A 26,716-nucleotide genomic window follows, 5' to 3' on the forward strand; every position below is an offset into this window, starting at 1 on the left:
ACCGTCACCGCCGGCAGACATTCCAATGTTCCAATGGCAATGTCCACCGCGATTGTATCCGTTGACCGCCGTGCCAACTTCTGCTGGCATATTTAGGTCACTTCCTATTGTCCTGAACAGTAGGTCAGGCAGCTGCCATTTTAAGGCTCATAAATGAATGGAAAAGGTTAACTAAAAGTTCCTTCACAAGCTGTGAAACATGTACATCACATTGTGTTCATTGCTGGCTTTGAGCAAACATGTAGATATGTGCATCAATTATGTACATGATTTAAAATGTGCTTTATGTAATGTAAATGTAGTAGCATAGTCAGCACAGCAATGACAATTTGACATATGGAATATGTGTCCCATATATGTACAATATTTTAAGAATGTGAATGTCACATAGAGTGTCAGTGACATGCTTTGCCATTACTGAAATATGATAGAACAATGGGAATGTGAACGGAGAAATAAGCCATCATTTGCCTATGTATGTCCAGTGTACAATGTTTCAACTGTTTCATGTGGCATTTTAGAGCATTATATGTGACATGGGTATGATTATACTTATGATGTACAGAATAAGTGATACATATACATTCTGGTTTTCTCCCACATAGTTACCCTGGCATAAGAAGAATGAGAGAACCTCCAGTGTACCATCCACTAGCATACCTGCAGACCATGGAGAATCAATATATCATTGAAATCTACCACCTGGATAGGAATACAATCATGGATCTCTGTTGTCAGTTGGAGCCATATCTGATGCCTGCCATTCGTAATCCCTATAGCATGTCACCCATAGTACAAGTCAAGTCAGTGCTGCACTTCCTGGCCACAGGCTCCTTTCAAGATACAGTGGCCCTAACTGCAGGGATGTCTCAGCCTATGTTCAGTCAGGTCTTAAAGGCTATACTGTCTGAACTGTTGAAACACCTGGACAGCTACATCAGATTTCCACAACGTGAAAATTTGACCTATGTAAAGGCTGATTTTTATTCTCTGGGACACATTCCACATGTGGTTGGAGCCATGGATGGCTCCCATTTGTAGCCCTGGTTCCCCAAACACCAATTAACTGGTCTCCATTAATGTCCAAGTGGTCTGTTTGGCTGACCTCTACATTTCACAAATTTGTGCAAGGTACCCGAGGTCAGTCTATGATCCTTTCATCATGCGGAACAGAAATATCCCACTGCTGATGACATGACAATACACAGAGAGGGCCTGGCTGGTTTGTAAGACAGATATGTCATATCTGCCTGTAACTTTTATATGCTTTCAAATGTGTGGATGTCTTGTTACTTATGTTTGCCTTTCTAAACTGTACTTTACAGGGGACTCAGGTTACCCAAACCGTCCCTGGCTGTTGACACCAGTGAGGTACCCAACCATGCCAGGGGAAGTCTGCTTCAATGAGTCTCACAGAAGGACAAGACATGTCATGGAGCAGACTTTGGGCTCCTGAAGGCAAGATTCTATAGCATCAGTAAGTCTGGTGGAACCCTCCTCTACTCAGCCACCAAAGTATGCAAAATTATGGTTGCCTGCTGCATGCTCCACAACCACACCATGAGATGTTAAACCCCATTTATACCATATATGCGGGGCAGCAGTTCCATCAGGTGGGAATGCAGATTTGGCAAGTGAGAATAAGAATGACGAGGATAAAGCTCAAGACATGAGGGCAGATCTCATCAATTACTACCTCACCTGACTTTAGGTATGTGATGTTATGTAATTTAAGTTACTCAGTGTGGTATTGGTGGGGTTAGAGATGCTTGATAAGGGTCTTAGTATGACCATCAGACAGGTCATAAGTAGCTTCAAAGCCCATACCTCAGATGTGCATGCAGAATATTGCATGGAGTAGTGTGCAGCTTTTTGATCACTATAGTCTAGTTTTGTCACGATGCACAGTCTGAGTTACCATTGTATACAGGAATTGGCTGTACAATGTTTTTTGTTTCAATGCGGCCTATATCTTATGTTTGGCATTTGTAATTTGCAGATTACTTCACAAGGTCATCCTCATCCTCATCAATATAAGATCATGTCACAGGCAGGTGGGACTTGCAGACAGACAACATGGCTTGAACCAGATACTGCCAGGCATAAGATTTGTGGTGTGTGAGTTCTATGCCAAGACTGTCAGAACAGTGGGGTGGTAGTGTCCTAGCCCACTCAATACACTTGTTCGGCATTGGAAGTTTGTTGAATGGTGCCACGTGTGTGTTCATTTGTCCTCACACATGTCATCTTGTGCTATCCATATCCTCAATCATCAGAATGGTTTGTAATGGTAACTAACTTGTATGTAGCTGTCACTGTGTTTCCTCACTCCAGGCCACTCTGCATCTGAATCACGACTGACATAGGTGAGTGGCTTTCCTACTGATACCTGACCTCAGTAAGTGGAAGGTTCCATGACTGGAGGCATTTGTAGTGACCTCTATTTGTATCATGGGGTATAGTCATTTGGGATTAGAGATAGGTTTCAGAAAAGTCAACAGGGTGTATCTGTGCCACACAAGGGAAACCAATCAGTAGAGGTTAATTTCCTGGCAGTGATTTTGGTCTTGGCATCTGATCCTCCTGGATGTTTTGGAGGATGTCCATGTTTGTGTGGGGTTCTTCAGCTACAGAGGCAGGCATGTCTGAGGCATGCCCTTTCCTTGGCAGGGCCTACATTTCACTAGCAGTCACAGATATAGAAGGGGCTAATGTCTCATTGATAGTGAAAGGGGCCAGCTGGTGTGTGCAGAACCTACTCAGTGTGGTATTCATGTCCCTCAGTGCCCCTGCAATGCAAGCCAAGTGGGCATTTTGGGCATGCCACTGCTGCATAACTTCCTTGTGGCTGTCCCTCTGCAGCTGCTTTATCTCCCCCCTCATGGTAAGTACCTGGCCCATCATGCTTTGGGATTAGTGGTAAGCTCCCAAGACGTGGGAGATGGCATTGTGGCCAGTTGATTCCCTGGGAGCCTCCATCCTTAACCACGCCATCCCTCCTACTGGTGCCAGGTTCATCACTGTCTGGGTTTACAACAGGAGACTCAGGTACCTGTACTCGGGGGCACAAGATGGAAGACACTGTCCTTGGAACATATGGCCCATATTTATACTTTTTTTAGTGCCGTATTCGCACTGCTTTTTGACACAAAAGCAGCGCAAACTTACAAAATACAATTGTATTTAATAATTTTGCGCCACCCTTGTGTCAAAAAAGACACAAATGCGGTGCTAAAAAAGTATAAATGCAGGCCTATGTTTAGGAGCAAATGGTTACCTGTGATGTTGAATCAATAGGACTGGGAAGATTTGATGTGGGCTGGGTGAGTCATAATACGGCGGCCAGATGACTGCCAACCTGGTGGTCTTTTGGCATCTGCCACCTTGTTGGTCTTACTGTCAGGCCGCCAAACTCGTAATGAAGCCCTATGTCTCATGGAGGACATTAACTTTCACACAAAAAAAGAACAAAAATGCAGGGATCAGGAGCAGGTGGCTATACATAGACATGACAGAAGAATGAAATCATGGACTACATTTGGGAGATGAGTTCAAAGAAGGACCAAGGAAGTATTTTGGATGCCACAACATCCTCACAAATAAGGGAGAATTTTCAGACAAATTACAAATGATGATGAAGGGAAGACAACAGGTCCAGAAAATAAGGAAAGGAAAACAGAGATCGCTCCGCAGAATGGGCAGAGAGAAAGCCAAACATCTTTACAAGAGCTTCCAAGCAAAATGGGAAATCATAGAAAGACTAAATCAACATAAATATAAGGTGATGGACAACAATATAGTATTCATTTTTAGAACAAAAGGAGTTTGTACGGAGGTGTAAACACCTAAGTGTTTAAAGGCAAATGCACTGTCTCATAAGAAATTCCTACAACAAGCTGTATTGAGTATAGAAGAAAGTCCCAGAACAATAAGGAAATTGATGGACTCTATGCTACCTCTGATCTTAATGTTGAGAATAATTGTATGAAGGAATTTGAACGAGGAGAAGCTAATTTTGAGGATCAGTTTATAAAAAAAGTCTGAAATTGACGAGTATAGAGATTAATGTACACAGTAGAATTGGGTTCAGGGTCAAATCTAGAGCCATGCCCAAAACAAACTATGGGCCTGATTTAGAACTTTTCAGATGGAATACTCTGTCATAAATGTAACAGCTATCCCGTCTGCTGTATAATAGTCTCTATAGGATATAATTTGGGATTGTAATATGGCGGTGGGATATCCATCTTATTTGTGACAGAGTATTCCTGTCTGCCAAGTTTTAAATCAGGCACTAATGGCCTGATTATGGCCTTGGTGGAGGGGGATGCTCTGCCAAAGTCAGAACCAGGCCCTAAGACTTTATAGATGCATTCCACGAACTAGCATCAAATTAATTAAAATGCCAATGATGTTGGCAATTTATCAGATGGAGAAAAAAACTATCTACTATTGCCCCAATACCAGATTTTGCAAAAATTGAGTGAAGATAAGCAGATAATTAACAAGTAATATGACAAGGGAGGCAACATGGTAGTCTGGTCCAAAGACAAATGTCTCAGAGAATCTCACATGCAACTAAACAAGAAAATGTTACACTAAAGTGGAGAATAGAAACCACAAGGATGTGGTCAAGCGTTATCCAGACATGTTAATTGCATGAGAACAACAGGGTGTAGTGTGAATGAATTATAATTATATCTAAAAGCAAATCCAATAGGAAGGTGTATGGTCTATAGTCTCCTCAAAAGGGAGTTTCAATAAACGTTCATCTATGTTGATCACTTTTTGTTTCCTCATGTGGAATCATCATCGTCATACAATAAAGACAGCTCATATTTCCTTAAGAAAGTAAACAGCATCCAATGGTAAGCTGGTGACTTTTGATGTTCAGTCGCTTTAAACAAGCATTTAATGTATGAATGTGGACATGTTTTAAGAGCTTAACCAATCAGTTCATCTAAACATACAAAATTGTATTAAAGTGTGGTTGGTGTTTGAGTTAATAAGAATGTTTTTCTATTTGGTGAAGAAGTATCTTCCAAAAACATAGAATTCACCCGACCTCTATCAAGTGAAATGAACCATGTGGGGAATTAGTGAAGCTGAAAAGAAACAGCAGTGCTAAGGAAATGTTTGAAATAGATAGCAAGGAATAATATTCCAGACTGTTTTAGATGAAAAGACTAAACTAAGAGGTACTCAAAACGGTTGTAGAGAGGATCAATATGGGCAGCAGGGAAGTACTCTTATACAAATCCAATTGTAAAAAACAAGCAGTAGATTCCAACACCAAGTGACTGGCAAAACCAAGTCGAAGTGATAACATCTTTCCTAAAACAGGCACATATAGGCCCGAATTTAAAAGACTATGGACCTCATTCCGACCCTGGGCGTCATAGACCACCAGGGTGGAGGCCGGAGGTAGCACCGGCAACAGGCTGGCGGTGCTACATGGGCAATTCTGACCGCGGCGGTAAAGCCGCGGTCAGAAAAGGGCAACCGGCGGTTTCCCGCCAGTTTACCCCTGCCCAAGGGAATCCTCCATGGCCCGCCATGGGGATTCCGACCCCCTTCCCGCCATCCTGTACAGGATGGCGGGAACGGGTGTCGTGGGACCCCTGGAGGCCCCTGCACTGCCCATGCCACTGGCATGGGCAGTGCAGTGGCCCCCTAACAGGGCCCCATTAAGATTTTCAGTGTCTGCCTTGCAGACACTGAAAATCGCGACGGGTGCCACTGCACCCGTCGCACCCCTTCAACTCCGCCGGCTCCATTCGGAGCCGGCTTCATTGTTGAAGGGGCTTTCCCGCTGGGCCGGCGGGCGGCCTTCTGGCGTTCGCCCGCCGGCCCAGCGGGAAAGTCGGAATGAACGTCGCGGTCTGTTGACCGCGGAGCGGTCTTCCGACGGGGTTACTTTGGCGGGCGGCCTCCGCCGCCCGCCAAAGTCGGAATGACCCCCTATGTCAGAGCGTAACGCTGCACCAAAATTGGCAGCACCACTCTCTGTCATTTTCAGACTGCAGTGATGCACCGTATTTAAATGAATACAGTGCACCACTGTGTTGTCCCCTGCACTGGTGTTAAACATAGCTGCCTAGCACCAATGCAGGCATGCTTACAACATAGTTAAGTGATGTTTGTGTTGAGGTGTTTGATTGTTTATGAGTGGGAAGGTGTCCCTTCCTACACTGTCATTTTGAAATTATGGTTTATGTGCAGGAAGGGACACCTTCCCACAAATAAACAATAATTTCTGTCATTTTTCTTTTTCTACGAGTGCTGCAGAATGCAGCACACATAGAAAAAGCAAAAAACAAGGAGGAATAAAGTTATTCCTCCTTGTTGTGCTTTCCTCATGCCACTCCCGGGGTGGCATTAGATTTTGGTGCTGCCCCAGGTTTACGAAATCTCGTAAATCTGAGGCAGCATCAAAATGCAATGTGTGTTGCTGTGGCACGCCCACAGCAACACTCATTTCACACCCTTTTCACACAAAGGGGGTCCCTGTGAAGAGGCCGTATTTACAAGGTGGAGGTAAGCCACAAAAAGTGGTTTAACACCACCTTGTAAATATGGTTCATGGCATAGTCCCACCGGAGCATCACTAAAAATTACTCTCCGGTGGCGCTAGGGTCTCTTAATTATGCCCAATAGCTTTTAACCTATTTTGAAAACTTTGGGATGTTCTGAAGAATGACAAAGTAAATTCTAAGGGCCATATGTATGAAAAAATGGCCTTGCGAATCACATATATCGATTTTTAAGAAATCGCTATTACTGAGTCGCAATAGGCCATGTAACAAAATTGCGAATCGGAATTAGCGATTTCTTAAAATTCGCTATTTGTGGTTTGCGAGGCCCATTTACCGAATCGCAATTTGCATTTTCTGATTTTTTACCGAATCGGTAAAAAATCGCAAATTGCGAGAAATTTTGAGAATGCACGCCCAGGAAGTTTCAGGTGCCACACCCAAACCAGCATCCAGAGAGAGAGCAGCCCAGTCACACTGAGCAACACTCTGAAGGAGGCAGCACACCTGAGCAAGGATTGACACCTCAGCCCAAGGAAAGGAGAAAGGAGAGAGAAAGAGGAGCTCAAATTCAGCGAGCAAGAGCTTTAGGTGCTGACAGAGGAGGTGGTCAGGAGCCATGACCGCCTTTTTGGGAAAAGCTCACACCAGGTGCCGGAGAGTGAGAAAAGGAGACTCTTGGCAGATATTCAATCCAAAATCTGCGCAACTGGAGTGGCACAGCGCTCGGTCGACGAGATAAAGAAGAGGTGGTATGACCTGCGGTCCTGTGCGAAGGAGAGGGTGGCAAGAAGACTGCAGGAGGCCAGGGACACAGGAGGCGGTCCACCAACAGATGCACCATCCACCCCATTAGAGGACCTAGTGGAATCGACACTCCTCCCTGAAGCTGTGACTGGGGTCACAGAGATAGACACCTCCGGCACACCAAGTACCAGCCAAGGTAAGTGCAATATTGAATTGCAACCCCATATGTGTATGCACAAAAGCCCCTTAGGAATTAGCAAGTAAAGTAAAACATTGTGAGAAGTAGTCCATGCCACATCTTAGAAGCAGCACAACAATGCATTATGGGAGTGGCAGTCCACAACCCAGAGCTGAAAGTAGCACATACAATGTATTTAAGTGGAGCGACACCCAGAGGAACACAACACCCACAACACAGTGAATAGAAGTACCTGTACCTTTATTACCATTGTGTGACCTTACTTGCAACAAACATAACTGACATGCTGCATATTGTCATTGCAGGTGGGCCAGGCCCAGCAGTCACAGCATCAGCCAGCGTAGGCGAGACTGACACCCATCCAGCCTCTGATCCCAACATAAGTGGATCTCTCACCATTGCGCCTGTCCGACTCAGGCCCAGGGCACTGCCACTGCCAGAGCTCAGCCAAGACTCAGATGAGCAGCAGGAAGGGCCAATTACACCATCCTCAACAGGTAGCCGCAGCCAGATGCAGGAGGCCAGTTGTCAGCAGACCACAGCACCCCGCAGGATGGCGACAAATGCCGGTGCACAGCAGACTGAGGCAGGTGAGGGTCCCTCCTTCTTTGGTGGGCTGGAAGCTGCTATGTTGCAGAAGCAGCGTCTACAAAACAAAAGGATCCTTGGATTACAAATAAATATGCAGCAACACAACTCCAACATGGGGGGCCTGCATCGCCAGCTTGAGTCCATCAATTCTAACATAGAACTGCTGCATGAGGGACAGGTTCAGGCATCACAGGACACAAGAGAGCTCACTTGTGCTGTGCGTGAACTATGCCAGGAGCTGCGCCATGAGAGGGTGAGCCACCGCAGACAGGAGCGCAGATTCCTTAACATGTTCGGGGGCTTCTGTCGCTCTGTGAACAGGGTGGCCACTGCAACGTCACTGATTGCGCGTCGTGTAGTGGCTGCACAAGTGGAGGCAGCACACAGCAGCAGGGATGTGGCTAACGGACTGGTACAAATCACTAATGTGATCGATAACATCCTGGGACAGAGGTCAGCCACACCTAGTGAGCTTGCACTGGGGGACACAAAGGACAGTTCCAGCATCAGCAGTGTAGCTGTACCAGCATTGGACACCAGACGGCGCAGTGCCAGGCACATCACTGCCACTGAGGCGGACAATAGAGGTGCCAGTGAGGTAACAGGGCACCCGAGTGGTGTGCGTGGCCGCAAAAAATAACTGTAGCGGCCAGAGGGGTAATGTGTTCACTATGACGTAACAGTGCATTACTCTGGACTTCTATTGTCTCTAGTTTTACACTTCATTTTTTTGCTATTCGTAGAACGAACATTACCTAACAATAAGGTAATACATTTAATTCACTACAGGTACAGTTGTCAGTGCATTTGTGTCATTCATACTTACATCTGAAATGGTTGTGTGTGATGTCAGCACGCCTTTGCCTTCCCTCTGCTGCACTGCTCCTATCTGCTGGCTGTAGGGGTGATATGGGATCATCATCCTCATCAGATTCAGATTCACATATTTCTACAGGTATGCCCCTGGTGGTAGGTATATTGTGCAAGATTGCACAAGTAGCCCCTATTCTACATTTGGTCTCTGGACTGTACTGTAGCGACTCTTCAGCAGTCCAAATGTGCGCTCCACCACTTTTCGGGTCACCCTGTGTGCTGCATTGTATCTCCGTTCAGCAGGTGTTGCAGGATTGAAGTAGGGCGTCATCATGTAGGTGCGCACTGCGTAGGCACTGTCTCCTGGAAGGGACAGAGGGTATGATGAGTAACTGAGCCATCTGACATCAGCATGTCATTAATGCGCCATTGTCTAGAGAGACAATACCTAGTAGATATCCTTCTCCAAACTCCCCAGCTAGCAGTCTTGTGTGTATGCTGCTATGGCGAAAGATGTACGAATCATGTGTGCTCCCTGGGTACCTGGCCACGAGATCACTTATGATATAGGAAGCATTGCAAATTACCTGTATATTCATGGAATGTTGGTATTTCCGGTTGCGGTACACATACTCTTTGGCTCATAGTGGACAGATTGCAACATGTGTCCCATCTATGGCACCTAGGACGTGGGGGAACTGTGCTATCTGGTAAAAAAACATTTGTCTGCTGTATTTCCTGTGGGGTGTGGGGGAATCTGATGTACTGGTGTAGTTTGCTCAGCATGGCATTGAAAAAATGCATTGAAAAATCTGGAGAGGGTACTCTGTGAGACCCCTCCAGCTGCTGCTATGACCCCTTGATAGCTCCCTGAGGCGAGTAGGTAGAGGGAGCATAATACCTGCACGTGGGTGGGTATGCTGTGAGTCCTTAGTGGTCTGCGCTGCAGTATGGGTTAGAGCTCAGGTATCAGATCAAGTATCATGGCTGAGTTTAACCTATACCTCTCATATATTTCCTCCAGTCAGGTTAAAAAATGTAATGCGCACTCTGAAAATGCGCTCCTGTCTCCTCCTCTCTCTCCTCAAACCTGCCAAGATCTTCATCCTCCTCGCCATGACGTAGAGTGCAGCCATTGTGGAAAAGAGTCTGAGGCATTCTGGGCCTCTTTATATAGGTTGCACCTGGTTACCACCTGGTTTCACTTAGTGGGATTTTGCATGTGCATTGCCAATTTGCGATTTTTTGCAGCATCGAATTGCAACTTGGATTTTGCGAATCGTATTTTGCGCCTCGCAATTTGCTACTGGAAATACCAAATCACAAAATGCGTCTCGCAAAACCAGGTCGCAACGCAAAAAAATCGCAATTTTTGTGATTTCTTATATTTAGTCTGCGAATGCCTTTCATACATCGCAGACCACGTTTTTGCACTCGCAAATGCCCGATTTTTGCGATTCGCACCGTTTGCAAGTTCAAAAAAGTTTTATACATCTGGCCCTAAATTTCGAGAGGCCTCTCTCTGACATGATGTGTGATTTTTCTCCTGTGGTGAGCTATGGATTGCTCCCAGACAGTAAACAAAGAGCTTTGGCGTGGGGAGGTGTCTTTTACCCTTGGGAAGGATCATCTGGGGGCTGTGCTCTGCCTCTTCCTGAGCTACAAAAGATGCCTAACTTATCACTAGTAGATATAGCTCATGCCTGGGCCTGACCCTTTATTGACTTCCAAGCCACACAGGCTTCAATCCCAGTTGGAGAGGAGCTGAACCCAGAGCCAATTTCAAGTGGCCAGAAGGGGAGGGCTTATTTCTTTCATTGGATACAACTTTAAGGAGGGCACAGAATCTCTGCACAAGAGAGGAAAGTTCCTGCCATGTTGGTTTTGAGTAGAGATGTGCAGTGTGGGATTGTTTGCTTGCTGCCAGGCAAAGAGGAACTGCTATAAACATGGGTAGATTTGTCCTGGGAACTTATTCCCTATTGATTATGGTGGGTCAAGGAACCATCCCACCCACAGGCTAGTGACATAAAAAATATGACACCCCTGGGCACCTTCTGGAGTATACCGCTGGACCTGCGGAAGACAGAAGAAGGACTGCTCATGTTCATGTGACCTCTATTGGCTGGACCTGATCCAGCTTTTATCCAGGACAAAGAAATAGACTCCAAGGGTCAGTTGGCTGAGCTCCTGGTAAGCTACTTGGGCACAAGGATCCCATTTGTGTGAAATAAATGCATCGCCCAGTTCCAAATGGTCCTGTCCTAGACCCTACAAGGTGGCTTCTGTAAGTGTGAGTACTCACCCTAAGGTCTGGGGCTCTTGGAACCCTTAGGTGTTGTTAGATTGTACTCCGTAAGTCCAATTATGGAAAGATAGGACTTTATCAAGAAATTCTGCCTGGAGAACCATTGTGGGCTGGAACAAACATGTCTGCCAATCCACTGAGGTGCATTTTTAATGGGCCTTACTTCAATGTAGGTCCTTCTGCATACTTCTTCACAGCAGTAAACCTGATTCAGCAAGTCTAACGCTGACTAGCACCTAATGACACCAAACCCTCTTTGACTACAAGCTGCAGCCCTGCCTCAAGAAAAGATTTTGGTTTCCAGAAGAGAGTCTAAGTCTGAAAGCAGAAATGTCCGCAGCAAAGGATCAATGTTGATAGCGTCCTGGACTTTTCCCACTAGAAGCTTTTCCCACCTTCGATGACAGCTTCACTGATAGCTTGCCCTTTGCCAACCTATCATCGGCAACCTCCTCTTTGGGTCCTGCCAGCTATTTTGCCCAGCTGAGGACTCTATATTCTCATAAATGTTGAAAAGTAACTCATGGACCTATTTTTATAAATTGGAGTGGGATTTTAGTAAGAATGTGTTTTTGACTTTTTAACAATTTTAGTAATTTATACAATTTCTCAAGTTAAACAAGTGAACTCTGTGTCACAATTACAAGGAGTTTAGCACTAGTTTAATTTACTGAAAGCTCTACTGCATATATATTTATATGTACGCATTTATGTATATATATATATATATATGTATATATATACATATATATATACATATATATATATATATATATATATATATATATATATATATATATATAGATGTACTTAATTTTACAACAATGTTACAGTGATATTACAAATGATGTCATAGAAAATGTCATGAGAATTGTGACACCTGGGGTAATTAGCAGTGCATGGTTAGGGTGTGATGCATAGTTACCTTAGGGCACAAGTTATAGTTACTTGAGATAACTGTAACTAGAGCTATAGTGACTTGAAATAACTATAACAGCTGAATTTCTATGTGTTTGTGCGTGTAAAATCTGAACCTAACTATAACGTCTCTTGTTTTTTTAGTGAATTTTTAAGGTTGTATTTATTTTATTTCCTAACTATACTGTCCCTGTAATCTTTGTTTTTTCAGTGAATTTCTAGTTTAAAAAAAATATATATTAAGTAGGATGCACAGTGGGGGGTTGGATGCAGAGTCTGGCCTGGCATTGTGCTGCCCCCGCACAAGCCTGCTGCTCTTGCCTTCCTTCTCCTTGCCATCCATTGTCCAAGTCCATGTCTGTGCTCTCTCATTACAGCCATGGGCAACAGTTAGCTTGCTGACCCACCCACCTCCTCCCTACCCTCGTTGTCCAAGTCCATGCACCAGCCCTGTCCCTCCTGTCCTGCATTGCTGCCACTGCCCTCCATTTAACTTGATGTTCCTGACCACTATTCCTGCGTCCTTTGTTGCCCAATTTTATGCCCCATCATTGCCCTCCATCTTAGTCTGTGTGTTTATCTTGCTGCCACTACCCTCCTTCTCCCTGCCCTCCAATGTCTGTGTACATTCCCCTGCTCCCTCTTTTTTGCCCACTATGTTCCATGGACTTGCCACTGCCCCTCCTACCTACTCTGAGTGTTTTGTTGAGCTGCCAATGCCAATCTCACATACCCAACATGGTCTGATGGCTGCCGCAGGTCCGTGCCACCTCCACCCTGCTTGTTTGAGTTCTATGCCCCTGCCCTGTCTTTCCCATCCTCTATGGTCAATTTTGCTGCCACTCCCTTCAGCCCTCCATGCTCTGTTGTGCTGCACCTCCTCCTCCTGCCTACCCTTCCAGCTATTCATGGTGAAGCCCCTTCTCGTGCTCTTTCTACTATCTGTCTAGCACCTACACCTCGCTTCCTTCCTCCATGGTACTTTTGCATGCCCCTGCCTCTTCAGTCTTGTCCACCATTGCCTTTGTCCTGCCATTAACCCTCCCACATCCCATGCATGGTCCTTTGTGCTGTCACAGCTCCACCTGCCTGCTGCATGTGGTCATCTAGCTGCCCCTGCCCCCCTTCCACCTTCCCTCTGTTGTCTGTGTGCATGCCATTATAGTGTCACTGTTGCCCTCCAGTGCCTATCCCACCTGCCCACCATGGTCATCTTCCTGCTCCTGCCCTGTCCCCTTGCTTTATGCCCTCTGTTTTTCATGTGCAGGCCCCTATCCCCTTCTTCCTGCCTTGACTGGTCTGTTGTCATGCTCCTGCCCCATCCCTCCAACCCTTCATGGTCTGTTATGCTGCAACTGTCCCTCCTGTCTGTCCGGTATGGTCAGCTTGCTGACCTTGCCTCTTTCCCATCTGCTCTCTGTAGCCCATGTGGATGGCCCTGTCCCCCTCTCTATTGACTTCCATAGTCTATTGTGTTGCACTGCTGTCCAGCTTTCCCTGTTGGTGTATTGTGTTGCTGTAACCCCTGATGCCTACCTGGTAAGGTCAGTTTTGTGCCACTGTCCATCTCCCTACTGTCCTCTGATGTCTGAGTCCATGCCCCTACGCCATCCCTCCTTCCTTCCTTGATCCAATTTACCATACTTGCCAACATTATGAACTTGGTAAGAGAGAGATTTTGAAAAACAAATTGAAAAATAGATTTTTCCATTTGACTTACATTGAAAGATAGGAAATTTTAGGCAGGAGACAGATAAAATAAAGCCGTTTTAGGCTTTACAACATCGGGAGTCTCCTGTCTGAATTAGGTATGTTGGCATGTATGGTTGTACTGCCACTGCCTCTTCCTTCTGCCCTCAATGGTCTGTTATATTGCTGCAGCCTCTTTTACCTGCCCTTCATGGTTGGTTTGTTGCCCCTATCTCCCTTCCCCGCACTTCATGCTCTGTTGTGCTGCCACTGCCCCTCCTTGCCTCTGACTTCGGCATCCCCACAGTATTCTAATGAACAACTAGATTGCTAACATTTTATGGAACATAGTTAAAAGCCCCTAGCACCTCCCTGCTCCACATTAGCATATTTTTTTGTATGCTAATATGTCCCAACGAGGCCAAAATCACTGTGCCAAATTTACACAGTGGTGCAATGTATGCATTGCACCACTTTGTAACCCTTTGCGCTACATTATGCCTCTGCCAGGCATAACGTATGCAAAGGGGGCATTCCCCGCTGGGGGGAGTAAAAAATGGCGCAAAGAAATTTAACAGATTTGTTTGCATCATTTTTTTCAGTGCTTTCAACACCTGCTCAGAGATAGAGTTTTTTGACTTGCGTACATCTTTAGCACCATTTAATGAATCTTCACAAAATTTTCCCAAAAAGTGCTTTCCAGAGTCTTGCTGTGCATGGAAAGTTTTGGGGTAATCCGTCAAGTAGGGGCTGAGAAAAAGGGAGGTCAATAAAAGTGTGTTTCCCATGTAAATTCATTTAGGCTCTTTTGACATGCCTGCAGCCCGAACCGCTGGACGGAATTGCACTAAATTTAGTTTTGGTCCACAGATCATGCTTTAAAAAAATGGTGTAAATCTGTTCAGTACTGTTTTCTCTGTGGTGAGCATAGACTAGCTGTGGATGGTCTGTATGGGTTCTGGGGACGGTGGGCTGGTCGCAGGTTCTGGTGCCAGGATTTTCCAGGAGGAAGCTGTCATAGATGTCCTGGATCTTGTGGTGGAAAAAAGCGGCAACTTTGTCGCAAAGGTCCTGTGATAAGACGATACTGGTGGCTTCGGAGAGGGGATTTGTGAACTTGTTGATGACTGAGAAGAGTCCCTTCGACTTGTTGTGGAGGAGTTGATATGATCCAGGAGTGCATCCATTTTGCGTTCTTGATGTTTCGCCAGTGGGCGGCAGTTGCGCTCTGAAGTAGGCGAGGTCTTCACTGGTTGGGCTGTTCCTTCATTTGTTTCTCTAAACGTCTTCTGGTACTCTTTGGTTCTTGGAGTTCGGTGGTGAACCAGCTGGCTTTCTTAGATACGCGTTTGGCCGATCTCAGCACAAGGGGGGCTAGAGTGTCGCCACATTCCATGCTTTGAGATTGCCCGCTGCTGTGTTGGCATCATCGGAAGGGAGGAGGGAGAGATTTGGCTAGAGATGAGGTGAGTTTCTCATTGGTGACTTCATTCCATTTCCAGTGGAGGGTCCTCAGGGTGCGAGTGCGGCTGCTTGGAGTGGTGATTTTGAAGTGTATGAAGTGGTAGTCAGTCCAGTGTGGGATGAAGATGATCTCGATGTTGATCCAGTTGCTTGATATGAAGATGGCGTCCAGTGTGTGTACTGTGATGTGCGTGGGTGCGGAGACCAGCTGCCTGGAGCCAAGGGTGGCGAGGTTGTGGAGTAGAGCAGTGGTGTTTGGATTGGCGTGGTCCTCGAAGTGGAAATTCAGGTCGCTGAGGAGGAGGAAGTCGTCTGACAGCAGGGGCTGGGCGGTAGCAATGTCTACAATGTCGTCTATGAATGCTGGGTGGGGGCTGGGTTAGAGTGGATCAGGATGTGAATGAGTTCCATGGTGGTGCATTGATCTTCTGGGACGGCCTTGACACGTAGTGAGGACAATGATTAGTCCTCCACCCATGCGGGAGGGCCGGGCCCTCCTTAGGATGCTGTATCTGTCGGGAATGGTGATGGCGATGTCTGGTCCTGAGGTGGTGTTGGTCCAGGTCATGGTAAGGAAGGCGATGTCCGGTCGGGCAGTGCCAATCAAATCCCAGTGTTCAGTGGCGTGTATGTGAAGAGAGCGGATGTTCAGGAGTAGGCAGTTGATGGGGTTGTGTGGGATGTTGGTATCTCTGTGTGTGGAGAGTACCTTCAGCTTGCTGAGGCTGGCGCTGAAGTTGCAGTTCCTGCCGGTGAAATAGAGACAGAGAGAAAATACCTACTTGTGATAGCCACTAGACCACCAGGGATGAGGCACAGGGATGAGCCTGGGGTGGAGGACGGTTTCAAACTAGGAGTCAGGAGTTCTCAGTTCATCCCAGACAAAATGCAGAGGCAGCAGCCAGAGGAGCTGGGGAGGGCAGCAGACACTGACCAGGAGGTCAGTGCAGTTCTACCAGCAGACACTGACCAGGAGGTCAGTGCAGTTCTAGCGATCCGGAGACCGCCACGCCCCAGTGCCGGCTCCTACTACCTCCAGAGATACCTAACCTTGGGAGGTAGTTGTTTGTTTTTGCTTGGCAGGAGCTAACAGCTCCAACCGAGCAAAGGCAAACATAACTCTCTTCCAAGCAAGTGAGAGCATTAAAACTGCTCCCGTTTGCTGAGAGCGGAGTTTTCATCTCTTTCCCTGCCCGCTGCCATGCAGGCAGGAAAAGAGATAAAAAGATTCATCCTGCACTCAGGCAGCTGCATTGATGCTCCTCTGTGGTCCTATTACTTTCTCTAGCTCTCTCTCTTCCATCCCATAATGCGATGGAATAGAGAGTGAGAGAAAGATTGATATTGCAGTGGTCCCTCCATAAAATAACTTGAAAGCTTCACACTAGCATAATGTTTGGTACGAATGTTATAGTCACATTTTGATGCTCAGCAGAATGGAGTTCCTTCTGGCCTGGCATTCAGAAGGCTGAAGGTTCAAATCCTGGAATCTCATGGCACTGTGTCTCTTTATTTACTCCTGTTTGCATGTAAAACATTGTTAGTGATGTAACATTTACAACTTTTTCCCATCAATAATCTTTAGTTTGAATGACATTAAAATGTCTGGTGAATCCACACCCCACGAGGAACTAGCACGCCATGGAGCCCGAGTTACAGATACTGCCGGCGATGGTCTTCCTGCTCCTCTATCAGGAGCTCCAACGAAAGCGGCGACAACCACAGTGAGTACTGCACCTACAACACAGGGGAGGGGGGAGGGAAAAGAGAGTGACAAACATACATGCAACATGCAAACCCCCACCCACAACACCATACACACAAATACATGCTGCAACATTACATATACGCCCTCCCACCCCCTTCAATAACGCAAGGACAGTAGTTATCTGTGTCCTAGTGGTTAAGTTTATGTTTATCAGTTGCGGTTTCTCAGGTTTAAATTATTTTCATCTTCAAATGTTTGAGGCACCTATATCAAGCTGCGAGCAGAAAGGTGATCTCACTCTTTTAACTTGTCATATATATATTTTTTCAATTTGTCAGAGCACTTCTCATTCTAAGTTGTGCAGGGTTGGGTGGTTTTAGGGGGTTGGCCGCAAGTGAATACACATATGTAACCTTTGGTTTATTAGGTAAATTTCGATGCTTAAAAAAAATTCTTTCCTAAATATAACTTCCCAGTAACCTTTGTTCTTTCAGTGCGTTTCTATTTTTTTCTGTAAAGTAATTTTAATTATTGTACGTTAATCCAAACACCCCCAGACCCTGTGGTCATGCCCCTATAACCACCCAACCCTGCGTCACGCATGACTTTTGGCTGTGCTTTGAAGGGGTTGGCCACAGGGCCTGGCCCCGACCCCCTATAACCACCCAAACCCCTGCCATGCATGTCCTTCAGCCATGAATGTCAGGGATGGGCCACAGGGCCTGGCCGACAGCCCATAACTCGGCCAAGCCAGTATAACCATCCAACCACATGCCACACACAGCGTTCAGCTGTGTATGATGGGGGTTGGCCCCAGAACCTGGCCTACAGCTACGCGTCGCAGCCATTCTTCTATAGCCACCAACCCCACATTGCACACCACCTTCAACCATGCACAGTGCCAGCAGCAGTTGACAAGAAGTAACCTACTCATTACAGTAAACATTGTACTCCAAAAAAGTAAGGATGCAAACAGCTCCATCCGACTTTACAGATGCCTTTACAAGGTGAAATAGCAGAGTAAAATTACAGAGATAAAAGACTTGTTTTGCCTTGACCATGTAGTAGAAATCTGAATGATTATTACTTTACAGATGTGAAGGTTCAATTTAAGCACCTGCTTTGTTTATATCTGCAAATGCTTCCCATTAATGTTTAATCTCTGTGAAATGAGCATCATGCCAGAATGAATGCTGCCATGCCTTATTATCCAAGAAGAACCACTGGTTTATGCAAAATGTCCACCCAACTGGAATACTTTCTACTGACTAGAAAGTGATACCTTGTTGGGTAAATGATTAGAGGACCTCCTACACATAAGGTGCCCTGGCACCACCCAGGATGCCCAGTTAACAGGTATGGGGATCACAGAGGGAGCTTCAAGGCCCCCATGGTCCCACTGGCTCCTGTCTTCTGTGGGAGCTTGCATTACTCCAGCATGCAGGAGGCTACTTTAAATCAAAATAAATAGCAGCTCCCTGCATGTGGGGACCAAAGTTTTCATCTCATTCCCTGCACACATGTTAGCACATAATAAAATGGAGTGTGTAGTCTTTGCAGATAAGTGGTTAGAACTTGTATTAAAAAAAAACATTTTCCAGTGCCAGCCTGTCTGCTGACATACAAAAGAATTACCTTAAATCTTGAATGTATGCAATGATTGTTTTCATGGAGGAATCCATGTTCTATTTTTTCTTTAACTTCCATATATATTTCTTTCTGCTCATCCGTGAGTTCTACTCACTGTTCCAAGTCAGCATTTTCTTCTCTTGCTTGTTGCAATGGTGTCTCTATCTTATTCATCAATATTACACCTTCATTTTTTTATTATGGGCTGTCAAGAACTCTGGCTGCGTTGTGAACAATCCATTGCTATCTCAGTAGTAATTGTTTCCATTGTTCAATGTTTTCATTTAACATTTTCAGGTAGTTGGGAAATGTTGATACTGTCCAAGTAAATTTTTCAGAACCCCAAGATTTGAATAGCTGGAGAAGTGCTAAGTAGAAAAATTATTTTTCCTCAACAATTTGACAAGTACCTTTTCTATGGTTTATTAAGTTATCTTTTGCACACCAAACCAAACATCCATCATAACCAGGGACACCATATTTGCCTTCATCAATGTTTTCTGAAACTTTATTTTTGTACCTATAGTGCTGCAGAATTTTGTAAAGACACACATTTTCTAGGAGTGAACTTGGACGGTAGGTATCTAACATTTCTTTTTCTATATCTGTGCTCTACAGATCAAACTCTGCTAGGCATTGAATTTCTGGTAAAGATTTCAAGACTCTGTTTCACATGTTGACAAGACCTAGACTAACCCAAACAGTTCCCCTAAACTCCAAGAACAAGCTAGTTTAACTCAGCCTGTCACAGCACTAAAATGAGCTTATCTCCCTATGCAAGAGCATTTTCAAGCTGAAACCTTATAATTCTTTGATAAAGATTTTTCTGCAACAATCTCCCCCCACATTTCTGTCATCTCTATTATCTCAGATTTTGCAATGTATGAAGTGACATAGTGAGCATCAGCCATGGAATTGTCTGCAATAAACTGAATGTTCATGTTTGCATTTCATAGTTTCAGAATTACAAGATCATAATCATTACTATATTTGGAGGCCTCTGATCTTTTCAGATTAGTTGTATTTTTGGGGGATTTTCTTGCCAGTGTATATCTAACTGCAGATAAAAAGCTGTTCACTCTTCCTTCGGAAATGATAGGCCTTAGAAATCCAAAGCACCACCCTGTATAAAACGTTCCTATACATCTGCATCTTCAGCAGCAATACTTGCCAAACATATCTGCCAAATCTATGTGTTTGGAAGCTTAGAACTTGCTGTCGTGGGTTTTGTTATTATTCTCATCTGGGATATGGTGTGTGTAACATACTGTTCTATTAAAGACAGTATATAATCATCAGTAATAGTTCCCAATTGTTGTGCATCCTTTATCCATAGGAGCATGTGTATATGAAGAGCACCTCATGCCTGGTATTCTGTTTGCCAAAAAATCTGTACCTTCTCTAAGAGGAAAATTTGTTTTATCACATATAAAAGCCAGCATCGCTTGAAACTTGTGATTAAAATATCTACATACATTAGCAGGACCAAAAGAGCAAAGATTTCCTGCAGTCTTGAAACTGATATCGTTAACATTACTGTTTGATTCTCTTAAAAATTCTAGTAAATCATCCCATGCGTACTATGCACAACTAAAGCCCATATTTATAATTTTCTTGTGCCACATTTGCATCATTTTTTGATACAAAAGTGGAGCACACTTAAAAGAAAATTATACGTTTGCGCCGCTTGTGCGTCAAAAAATGATGCAAATGCAGTGCAAAAAAAAGTATAACTATGGTCCTAAGTGTCACAAACCAAGTAGGTGGACCTAACTTTTGAAGCATACATTTAAGTTCTCCAAGACGACGGCACCAGTATTCATTAGTCTCACATTGACATGGCTTCAAGTTAATTAAGTTATACTCCAGATTTGTATCCTTATTTTGTACTTTATCAACAAACTCCCTTGCAGAAATATTTTGCAGATTGACTCCTGCTTTGGACTATGGTTCACAGCATAAAAGAGTCCTGGTAAGTCACATTCAAATAACAGATGGAATATATAGGGAACACATTGTCAAAACCTAGTGTCCTCTGAATATAGTCTTGTTAACCTGTATTCAGCTGCTGGTCTTTGTACACATTGATCATCGTGTGTGGCCACCTACTCCTGTGGGAAATAGCTGTATTCCAGTGCTTGGTCATCTATACAACTTAGATCTCCAGTAACATCAACATGTTTGTAAAAAAAAACAATTTCAAGAATATAGTGGCTTTTTTTACTTTATTCACAACCACTAACGCTTGCCTTATTTTTTTTACTTGTGGTGGGGAACCAACTTACTGGAATAATGAGTGGTTGATCTACATCTTTCTACAGTGTACTTTTTTTTGCCCTCATTACAACCCTGGCGGTCGGTGTTAAAGCGGCGGTAATACCACCAACAGGCCGGCAGAAAAAAAATGGAATAGCGACCATGGTGGAAAACGCCAACATAGACAGCCACTTTAACACTCAGACCGCCACAGCGGTAGAAACAAACACCGCGGCGGTAACCGCCAACAGACAGGCAGACGACAAAGTACCGCCCACCCAATCACAACAGGTCTATCCGCCACCTTTTCAGGGGCGGAACCAACGCGATCAAAAGCAGGGCAGAAACAGTACACAGAAGGGAAAACACTGACCTCTCCACACCCCACGAGGAACTAGCACGCCATGGAGCCCGAGTTACAGATACTGCCGGCGATGGTCTTCCTGCTCCTCTATCAGGAGCTCCAACGAAAGCGGCGACAACCACAGTGAGTACTGCACCTACAACACAGGGGAGGGGGGAGGGAAAAGAGAGTGACAAACATACATGCAACATGCAAACCCCCACCCACAACACCATACACACAAATACATGCTGCAACATTACATATACGCCCTCCCACCCCCTTCAATAACGCAAGGACAAAAGGAAATGATTGTCACGATTGTAATCAATAAAAATACATAAGTCTAAAGTCCAAATCCAGCATATACAATTATGTACACCAACTATACAAGTCAGGATAGTGCACAAATCATTGTCCGTGGACCACTGGGGCCAAAATGCATCAGCGAGGACCACACTAGATACCTGACTCCAAACGGAGAGAACACTGGAGGGGCATCACATAGAAAATATACAGGGGGGGGGCACCTCAGCCTGATGAACGCACAACGCCACTGTTCCACGAGGGGGCTCAATGCCCATTGATGTATCCTGGGGAGTGCAAAGCCACAGTCTCTCAAGTCTTTTCAGTGGGTGGTTTGCCCACTGCTGCATCCTGGGGAGTGCAAAGCCACAGTCTCCCCAGTCTTTACAGTGGGTGGTTTGCCCGCTGCTGCATCCTGGTGAGTGCAAAGCCACAGTCTCCCAAGTCTTTACAGTGGGTGGTTTGCCCACTGCTGCATCCTGGGGAGTGCAAAGCCACAGTCTCTCAAGTGGATGTCAGTCTCCACTGGTTCTGGAAGGGGCTATGTGCCCAGAGTGCTTCATCCTGCCAAGGAATGAGGTAGTGGATGTGATACTCCACTGGTTCTGGAGGGGGCTTTGTGCCGAGAGTACTTCATCCTGCCAAAGACTGAGGTAGTGGATGTAAATCTCCACTGGTTCTGGAGGGGGCTTTATGCCCAGAGTGCTTCATCCTGCCCAGGACTGAGGTAGTGGATGTGATACTCCACTGGTTCTGGAGGGGGCTTTGTGCCCAGAGTACTTCATCCTGCCAAAGACTGAGGTAGTGGATGTAAATCTCCACTGGTTCTGGAGGGGGCTTTGTGCCCAGAGTGCTTCATCCTGCCCAGGACTGAGGTAGTGGATATGATACTCCACTGGTTCTGGAGGGGGCTTTGTGCCCAGAGTACTTCATCCTGCCAAAGACTGAGGTAGTGGATGTAAATCTCCACTGGTTCTGGAGGGGGCTTTGTGCCCAGAGTGCTCCACGTGCATTGTGGCTGGAGCAAAACACTTGCCTGGGTGTGTGTGCCACGAGATTGCAGAGGTACAGGTAGGATGATACTCCATGGAGGCATAGACATACCCCACACTGCTGCAGCTTCGCATTCCATATGCAGGTGACAACTGTGATGACAGTAATGCTTCATGGAAGCTGCCCAGGGTCCACGAACTCACCACCAGCCTCGGATGACCGACCACTGGGGATGGTAGCCATGTCTGCGGTGGTGCCACTGTCTGAGGATGTTGCGGAGCCGCTGGCGGTGCTTGCAGCGGTGTCAGTGGTGGCGGTGCTTGCGCCGGTTTCAGTGGCGGCAGTGCTTGCGGAGGTGTCAGTGGCGGCGGTGCTGGCTGCGGGCTCTGTGGTGGCGGCGCTGGCTGCAGGCTCTTTGGTGGCGTGATGGCTGCGGGCTCAGTGGCGGCGGTGCTGGCTGCGGGCTCTGTGGCGGCGGTGCTGGCTGCGGGCTCTGTGGTAGTGGTGCAGGCTGCGGGCTCTGTGGTGGTGGTGCTGTCTGCGGGCTCAGTGGCGGCGGTGCTGGCTGCGGGCTCTGTGATGGCGGTGCTGGCTGCGGGCTCTGTGGTGGTGGTGCTGGCTGCGGGCTCAGTGGCGGCGGTGCTGGCTGCGGGCTCTGTGGCAGCGGTGCTGTCTGCGGGCTCTGTGGCAGCGGTGCTGGCTGTGGCTCTGTGGTGGCAGTGCTGGCTGCGGGCTCTGTGGTGGCGGTGCTGGCTGTGGGATCTGTGGCGGCGGGGTCTATGGCGGTGCAGGTGGCAGTGTTCTCCGCCGTACAGGTTGGCGTCAACGTGAATAGAAGGTGTGACACTGGTCCCTCAGTCGGTGCCACCATGCCCTCTTCTGACCTGTCCTGCAGTTTTTGGCCCTTCCCCACCTTTGATGGTGGCACTGCTGTCTTGCCACTATCTCCTTTCATTTTCCCTGACCCCTTTGTGGCAGGTGTATTCAGCTTCTCCCTCTGGGATGTGGACACCTTTTTTACTTTGGCAGGTGGCGGAATGTCCTTGCCCTCGCTCCGTGGCACACTGGCAGCCCTGATGGTTGGCGCACTCCAATACCCCGCAGTTGCTGGCACCACTGTGCCTGGGGATGTGGTGGCTGAGGTGCTGGTCTGGGACCTGGAAAGCCTGGCCCTAGGGGAAGGACAGGGGGGTGTAGGGAAGAGGTCAATATTAGCCAGGAAAAGTTTTTTAGACACACTGGGATGGGTAGATTGAGGGGGTTTGGGAGTGGAGGTAGAGGTGGTGGTTGTAGGAGGTGTACGTCTGCTGAATTTGGGTAAAGGTGCATGGGCCGGAGGCTGTTGGGAGGTGGATGGCAGTTGGGTGGGTGTGTGCCTGCGTTTGTGTACTTTGGGAGGAGGCCTCATAGACACACTGGGAGAGGACACATGGGATGTTTAAATGGAAGTGGGGAGGTGAGTGCACGTGAGCGGTGTGTGGTGCTGGGCGTGCTGGTGATGGATGTAGTGGCTAAAGATGTACTGCATGCAGGTGTGAGTGGAGACGTGACTGGGAGGGAGGAGGGAGACATGGAGTAGGGGGACACTGTGGAGGCAGAGGTTGGCATGTGTGCATGGGAATGATGCTTGTGTGAGTGCCTGTGGGATGTGTGGTGCTTATGTTTGCCTAAGCCACCCTTGTGTGTTGATATGTGTGCATGCTGGTCTAATGGTGTGCTTGGGATAGGCTGAGGTACAGGGGATTGGGTCTGGGTGGAGGAAGTTGGAGGGGGGAGGCTGCACACAGGGGCAATGGCTGCAATCAGTGCTGAGGCCAGAGCCTGAAATGCTCTCTGTTGGGCTGCCTGGCCAGAATGAATGCCCTCCAGGTATGCATTTGTTTGTTGCAAATGCCTCTCAACACCCTGGATGGCATTCAGAATGGTAGAATGCCCAACAGTGAGGGATCTCGGGAGGTCAATAGCCTGCTCGCTGAGGGCAGCAGGGCAGACAGGGGCAGGGGCTGAGGTGCCTGGGGCGAAGGAGATGCCCACCTTCCTGGGTGAGCAGGCACGGGACCCAAGCTGAGGGGCTGCTGGGAGGGCGGTGCTAGTGGGGGGGTGGCAGCTGTACCTGTTGTTGGTGGGGGGCACAGAGGGGCCTGCCACTGCAAGGGAGCTCCCATCAGAGGAGGAGTCGCTGTCACTGCTGTCAGCTCCTGTCCCCGCCGTGGAGCTCCCCTGGCCCTCTGTCCCACTGGTGGCTTCAGACTCCGTTGTTTCGCCCTCTAGGCCTAACTGGGATGCAGCTCCCTCCTTCTCCTTTGCCACTGCTACTCCATCTGATGATGCTATTGCACACAAGAACAGGGAGACAACAAAAAGGGGGGGGGGGAAGACAGAAGAAAGACATGTTCAGTGCATGCAACACCACTAACACTACAGACACAGCAGCCCTCTGCACTACGCCATGCACTTATAGTTCCTAGATTAATCACATGCCCTTGGGGTATAAGGCCTAAGCCCGATTGCTGCACTCCTGAAAGTCACAGGAGCCTGACTAGGTTTAGATGTGTAGGAAAGTCCTCCTTTTTTGCCTGATCACCCCCACTCTTTTTGGATAGGTACTGGTGGTTACTGACTCTTGGCTGTGCCCTGGGTACTGCTAACCAGTCCCAGGGCCTGTGCTCTGTGTAAAATGGATATGCAAATTAGGCTAATTATAATTGGCTAAGTTAACCTACCTATAAGTCCCTAGTATATGGTAGGGGATGTAGGTTTAGGGACCACAGCATAGGTGGTGCACACCTAGGTGCACTGCTGAGGTGCCCAGTGTCATTTTAAAAGCAAGCCTGCCTTGCTGGCTGCTTTTAAATTAAAGTTATATGCAAATTCGACTTTGGAATTAAAGGTACTTCCAAAGTCTTAAACTACCTTATTTTTACATATAATTCACCCCTAAGGTGTGCCCTATGTGCCTCTAGGGCTGGGTGCCATGTAACTATAAGCAGGGACTTTATAAAAATAGATTTATAAGCCCTGGTGAGGTAAAAACAGCCAAATTAGTTTTTCCCTCATTGAAGTAAATGGCCTTCATAGGCTAGAATGGGCAGACTTTATTTTAAATTTTAAAGTCTCCTTAAATGTTACATACCAAGAATTTGGTATCAAATTGATTGTTGTAATAAATCCCACAACTTCCAGTTGTTGGATTTAATATAACTTGTTCAGGTAAAAAGTTTAGACTTTACCTAAAAAGTTGCCAATTTCAGCTCTGCATTGTTTTTGCTGCTGGGCTCTGATTGGCCAGCCTGCAGCAGCTTCTGCCAGGCTGCCTTGATGAGGTGTGAAGTGGCCTGGCTTCACACAAAGGAATGTGCTTGGGGGAGAGAATCTCCCCTCAGCAGATGGTGAGGCAGGAAGGGGGAGGGCTGCCAAACTGGTCTTCAAAGGCAGAGAAGGACATCTGGAGCACCCAGCAACACCCCCACATCCTGCAACCCCAGACAGCTAGGTGCCCCCTTGATTAGATTAGGAGAGGGCAGGAGAGGGGTGTGTTTATGATTTTTAGCCACACCAGTGGGTGGGCTCAGCCAGATGTAACCTCCAAAAATCAGATTCAGCCATGTTGGATTTTTAGAGACTGTTGCCTTTTGGGATGGATTTTTGCCACACTTCCCAGGAAGTGGTCATCACAGGGGGACGACCCTGTACCTGATTGGAGAACCAGGGCCCCCCTGCTTTTCACCGAGGAGCAAGGATAAAACTGGCAGACCTGCCCCCACACCTCAGATCCCCACCAAATTTCAAGAAGAAGGAACTAAAGGAGAAGAAGGACTGCCCTGCTGGACCCCTGGCCTGCACCTGGAACCTGCACTCAGAAGGACTGCACCAGCTGCACACTTGGGCTTCACCACAAGAAGGACTTTGCCTGGCTTCAACTGGTTCAAGGAGGGACTCCCTGTTTGCTACAGGTGAAAAATTGCTATCCAGAGTCCCCTGCACCAACTCCTGAAAAAGTGACCAGCTGACCACTGTCCAGTGGCCAAAAAGGAGTTTGCGCCAGGTGCATTCTGGGAGTTAAAGTCCGCACCCCCCAAGGACCATCACAGAACTTCTGGACCCTTGGGGTGAGCTGTGGACCCCAAAAGAACCTTAAAAGAACATCTGGGCGAAGCCCCAGAAGTTTGGAGAAGATTTGAAAAATTTTGTAAAAAAGCTCCAGAGAGGGACCGACCCG

This window comes from Pleurodeles waltl, chromosome 8, assembly GCF_031143425.1.
Source record: "Pleurodeles waltl isolate 20211129_DDA chromosome 8, aPleWal1.hap1.20221129, whole genome shotgun sequence".
Taxonomy (NCBI): domain Eukaryota; kingdom Metazoa; phylum Chordata; class Amphibia; order Caudata; family Salamandridae; genus Pleurodeles; species Pleurodeles waltl.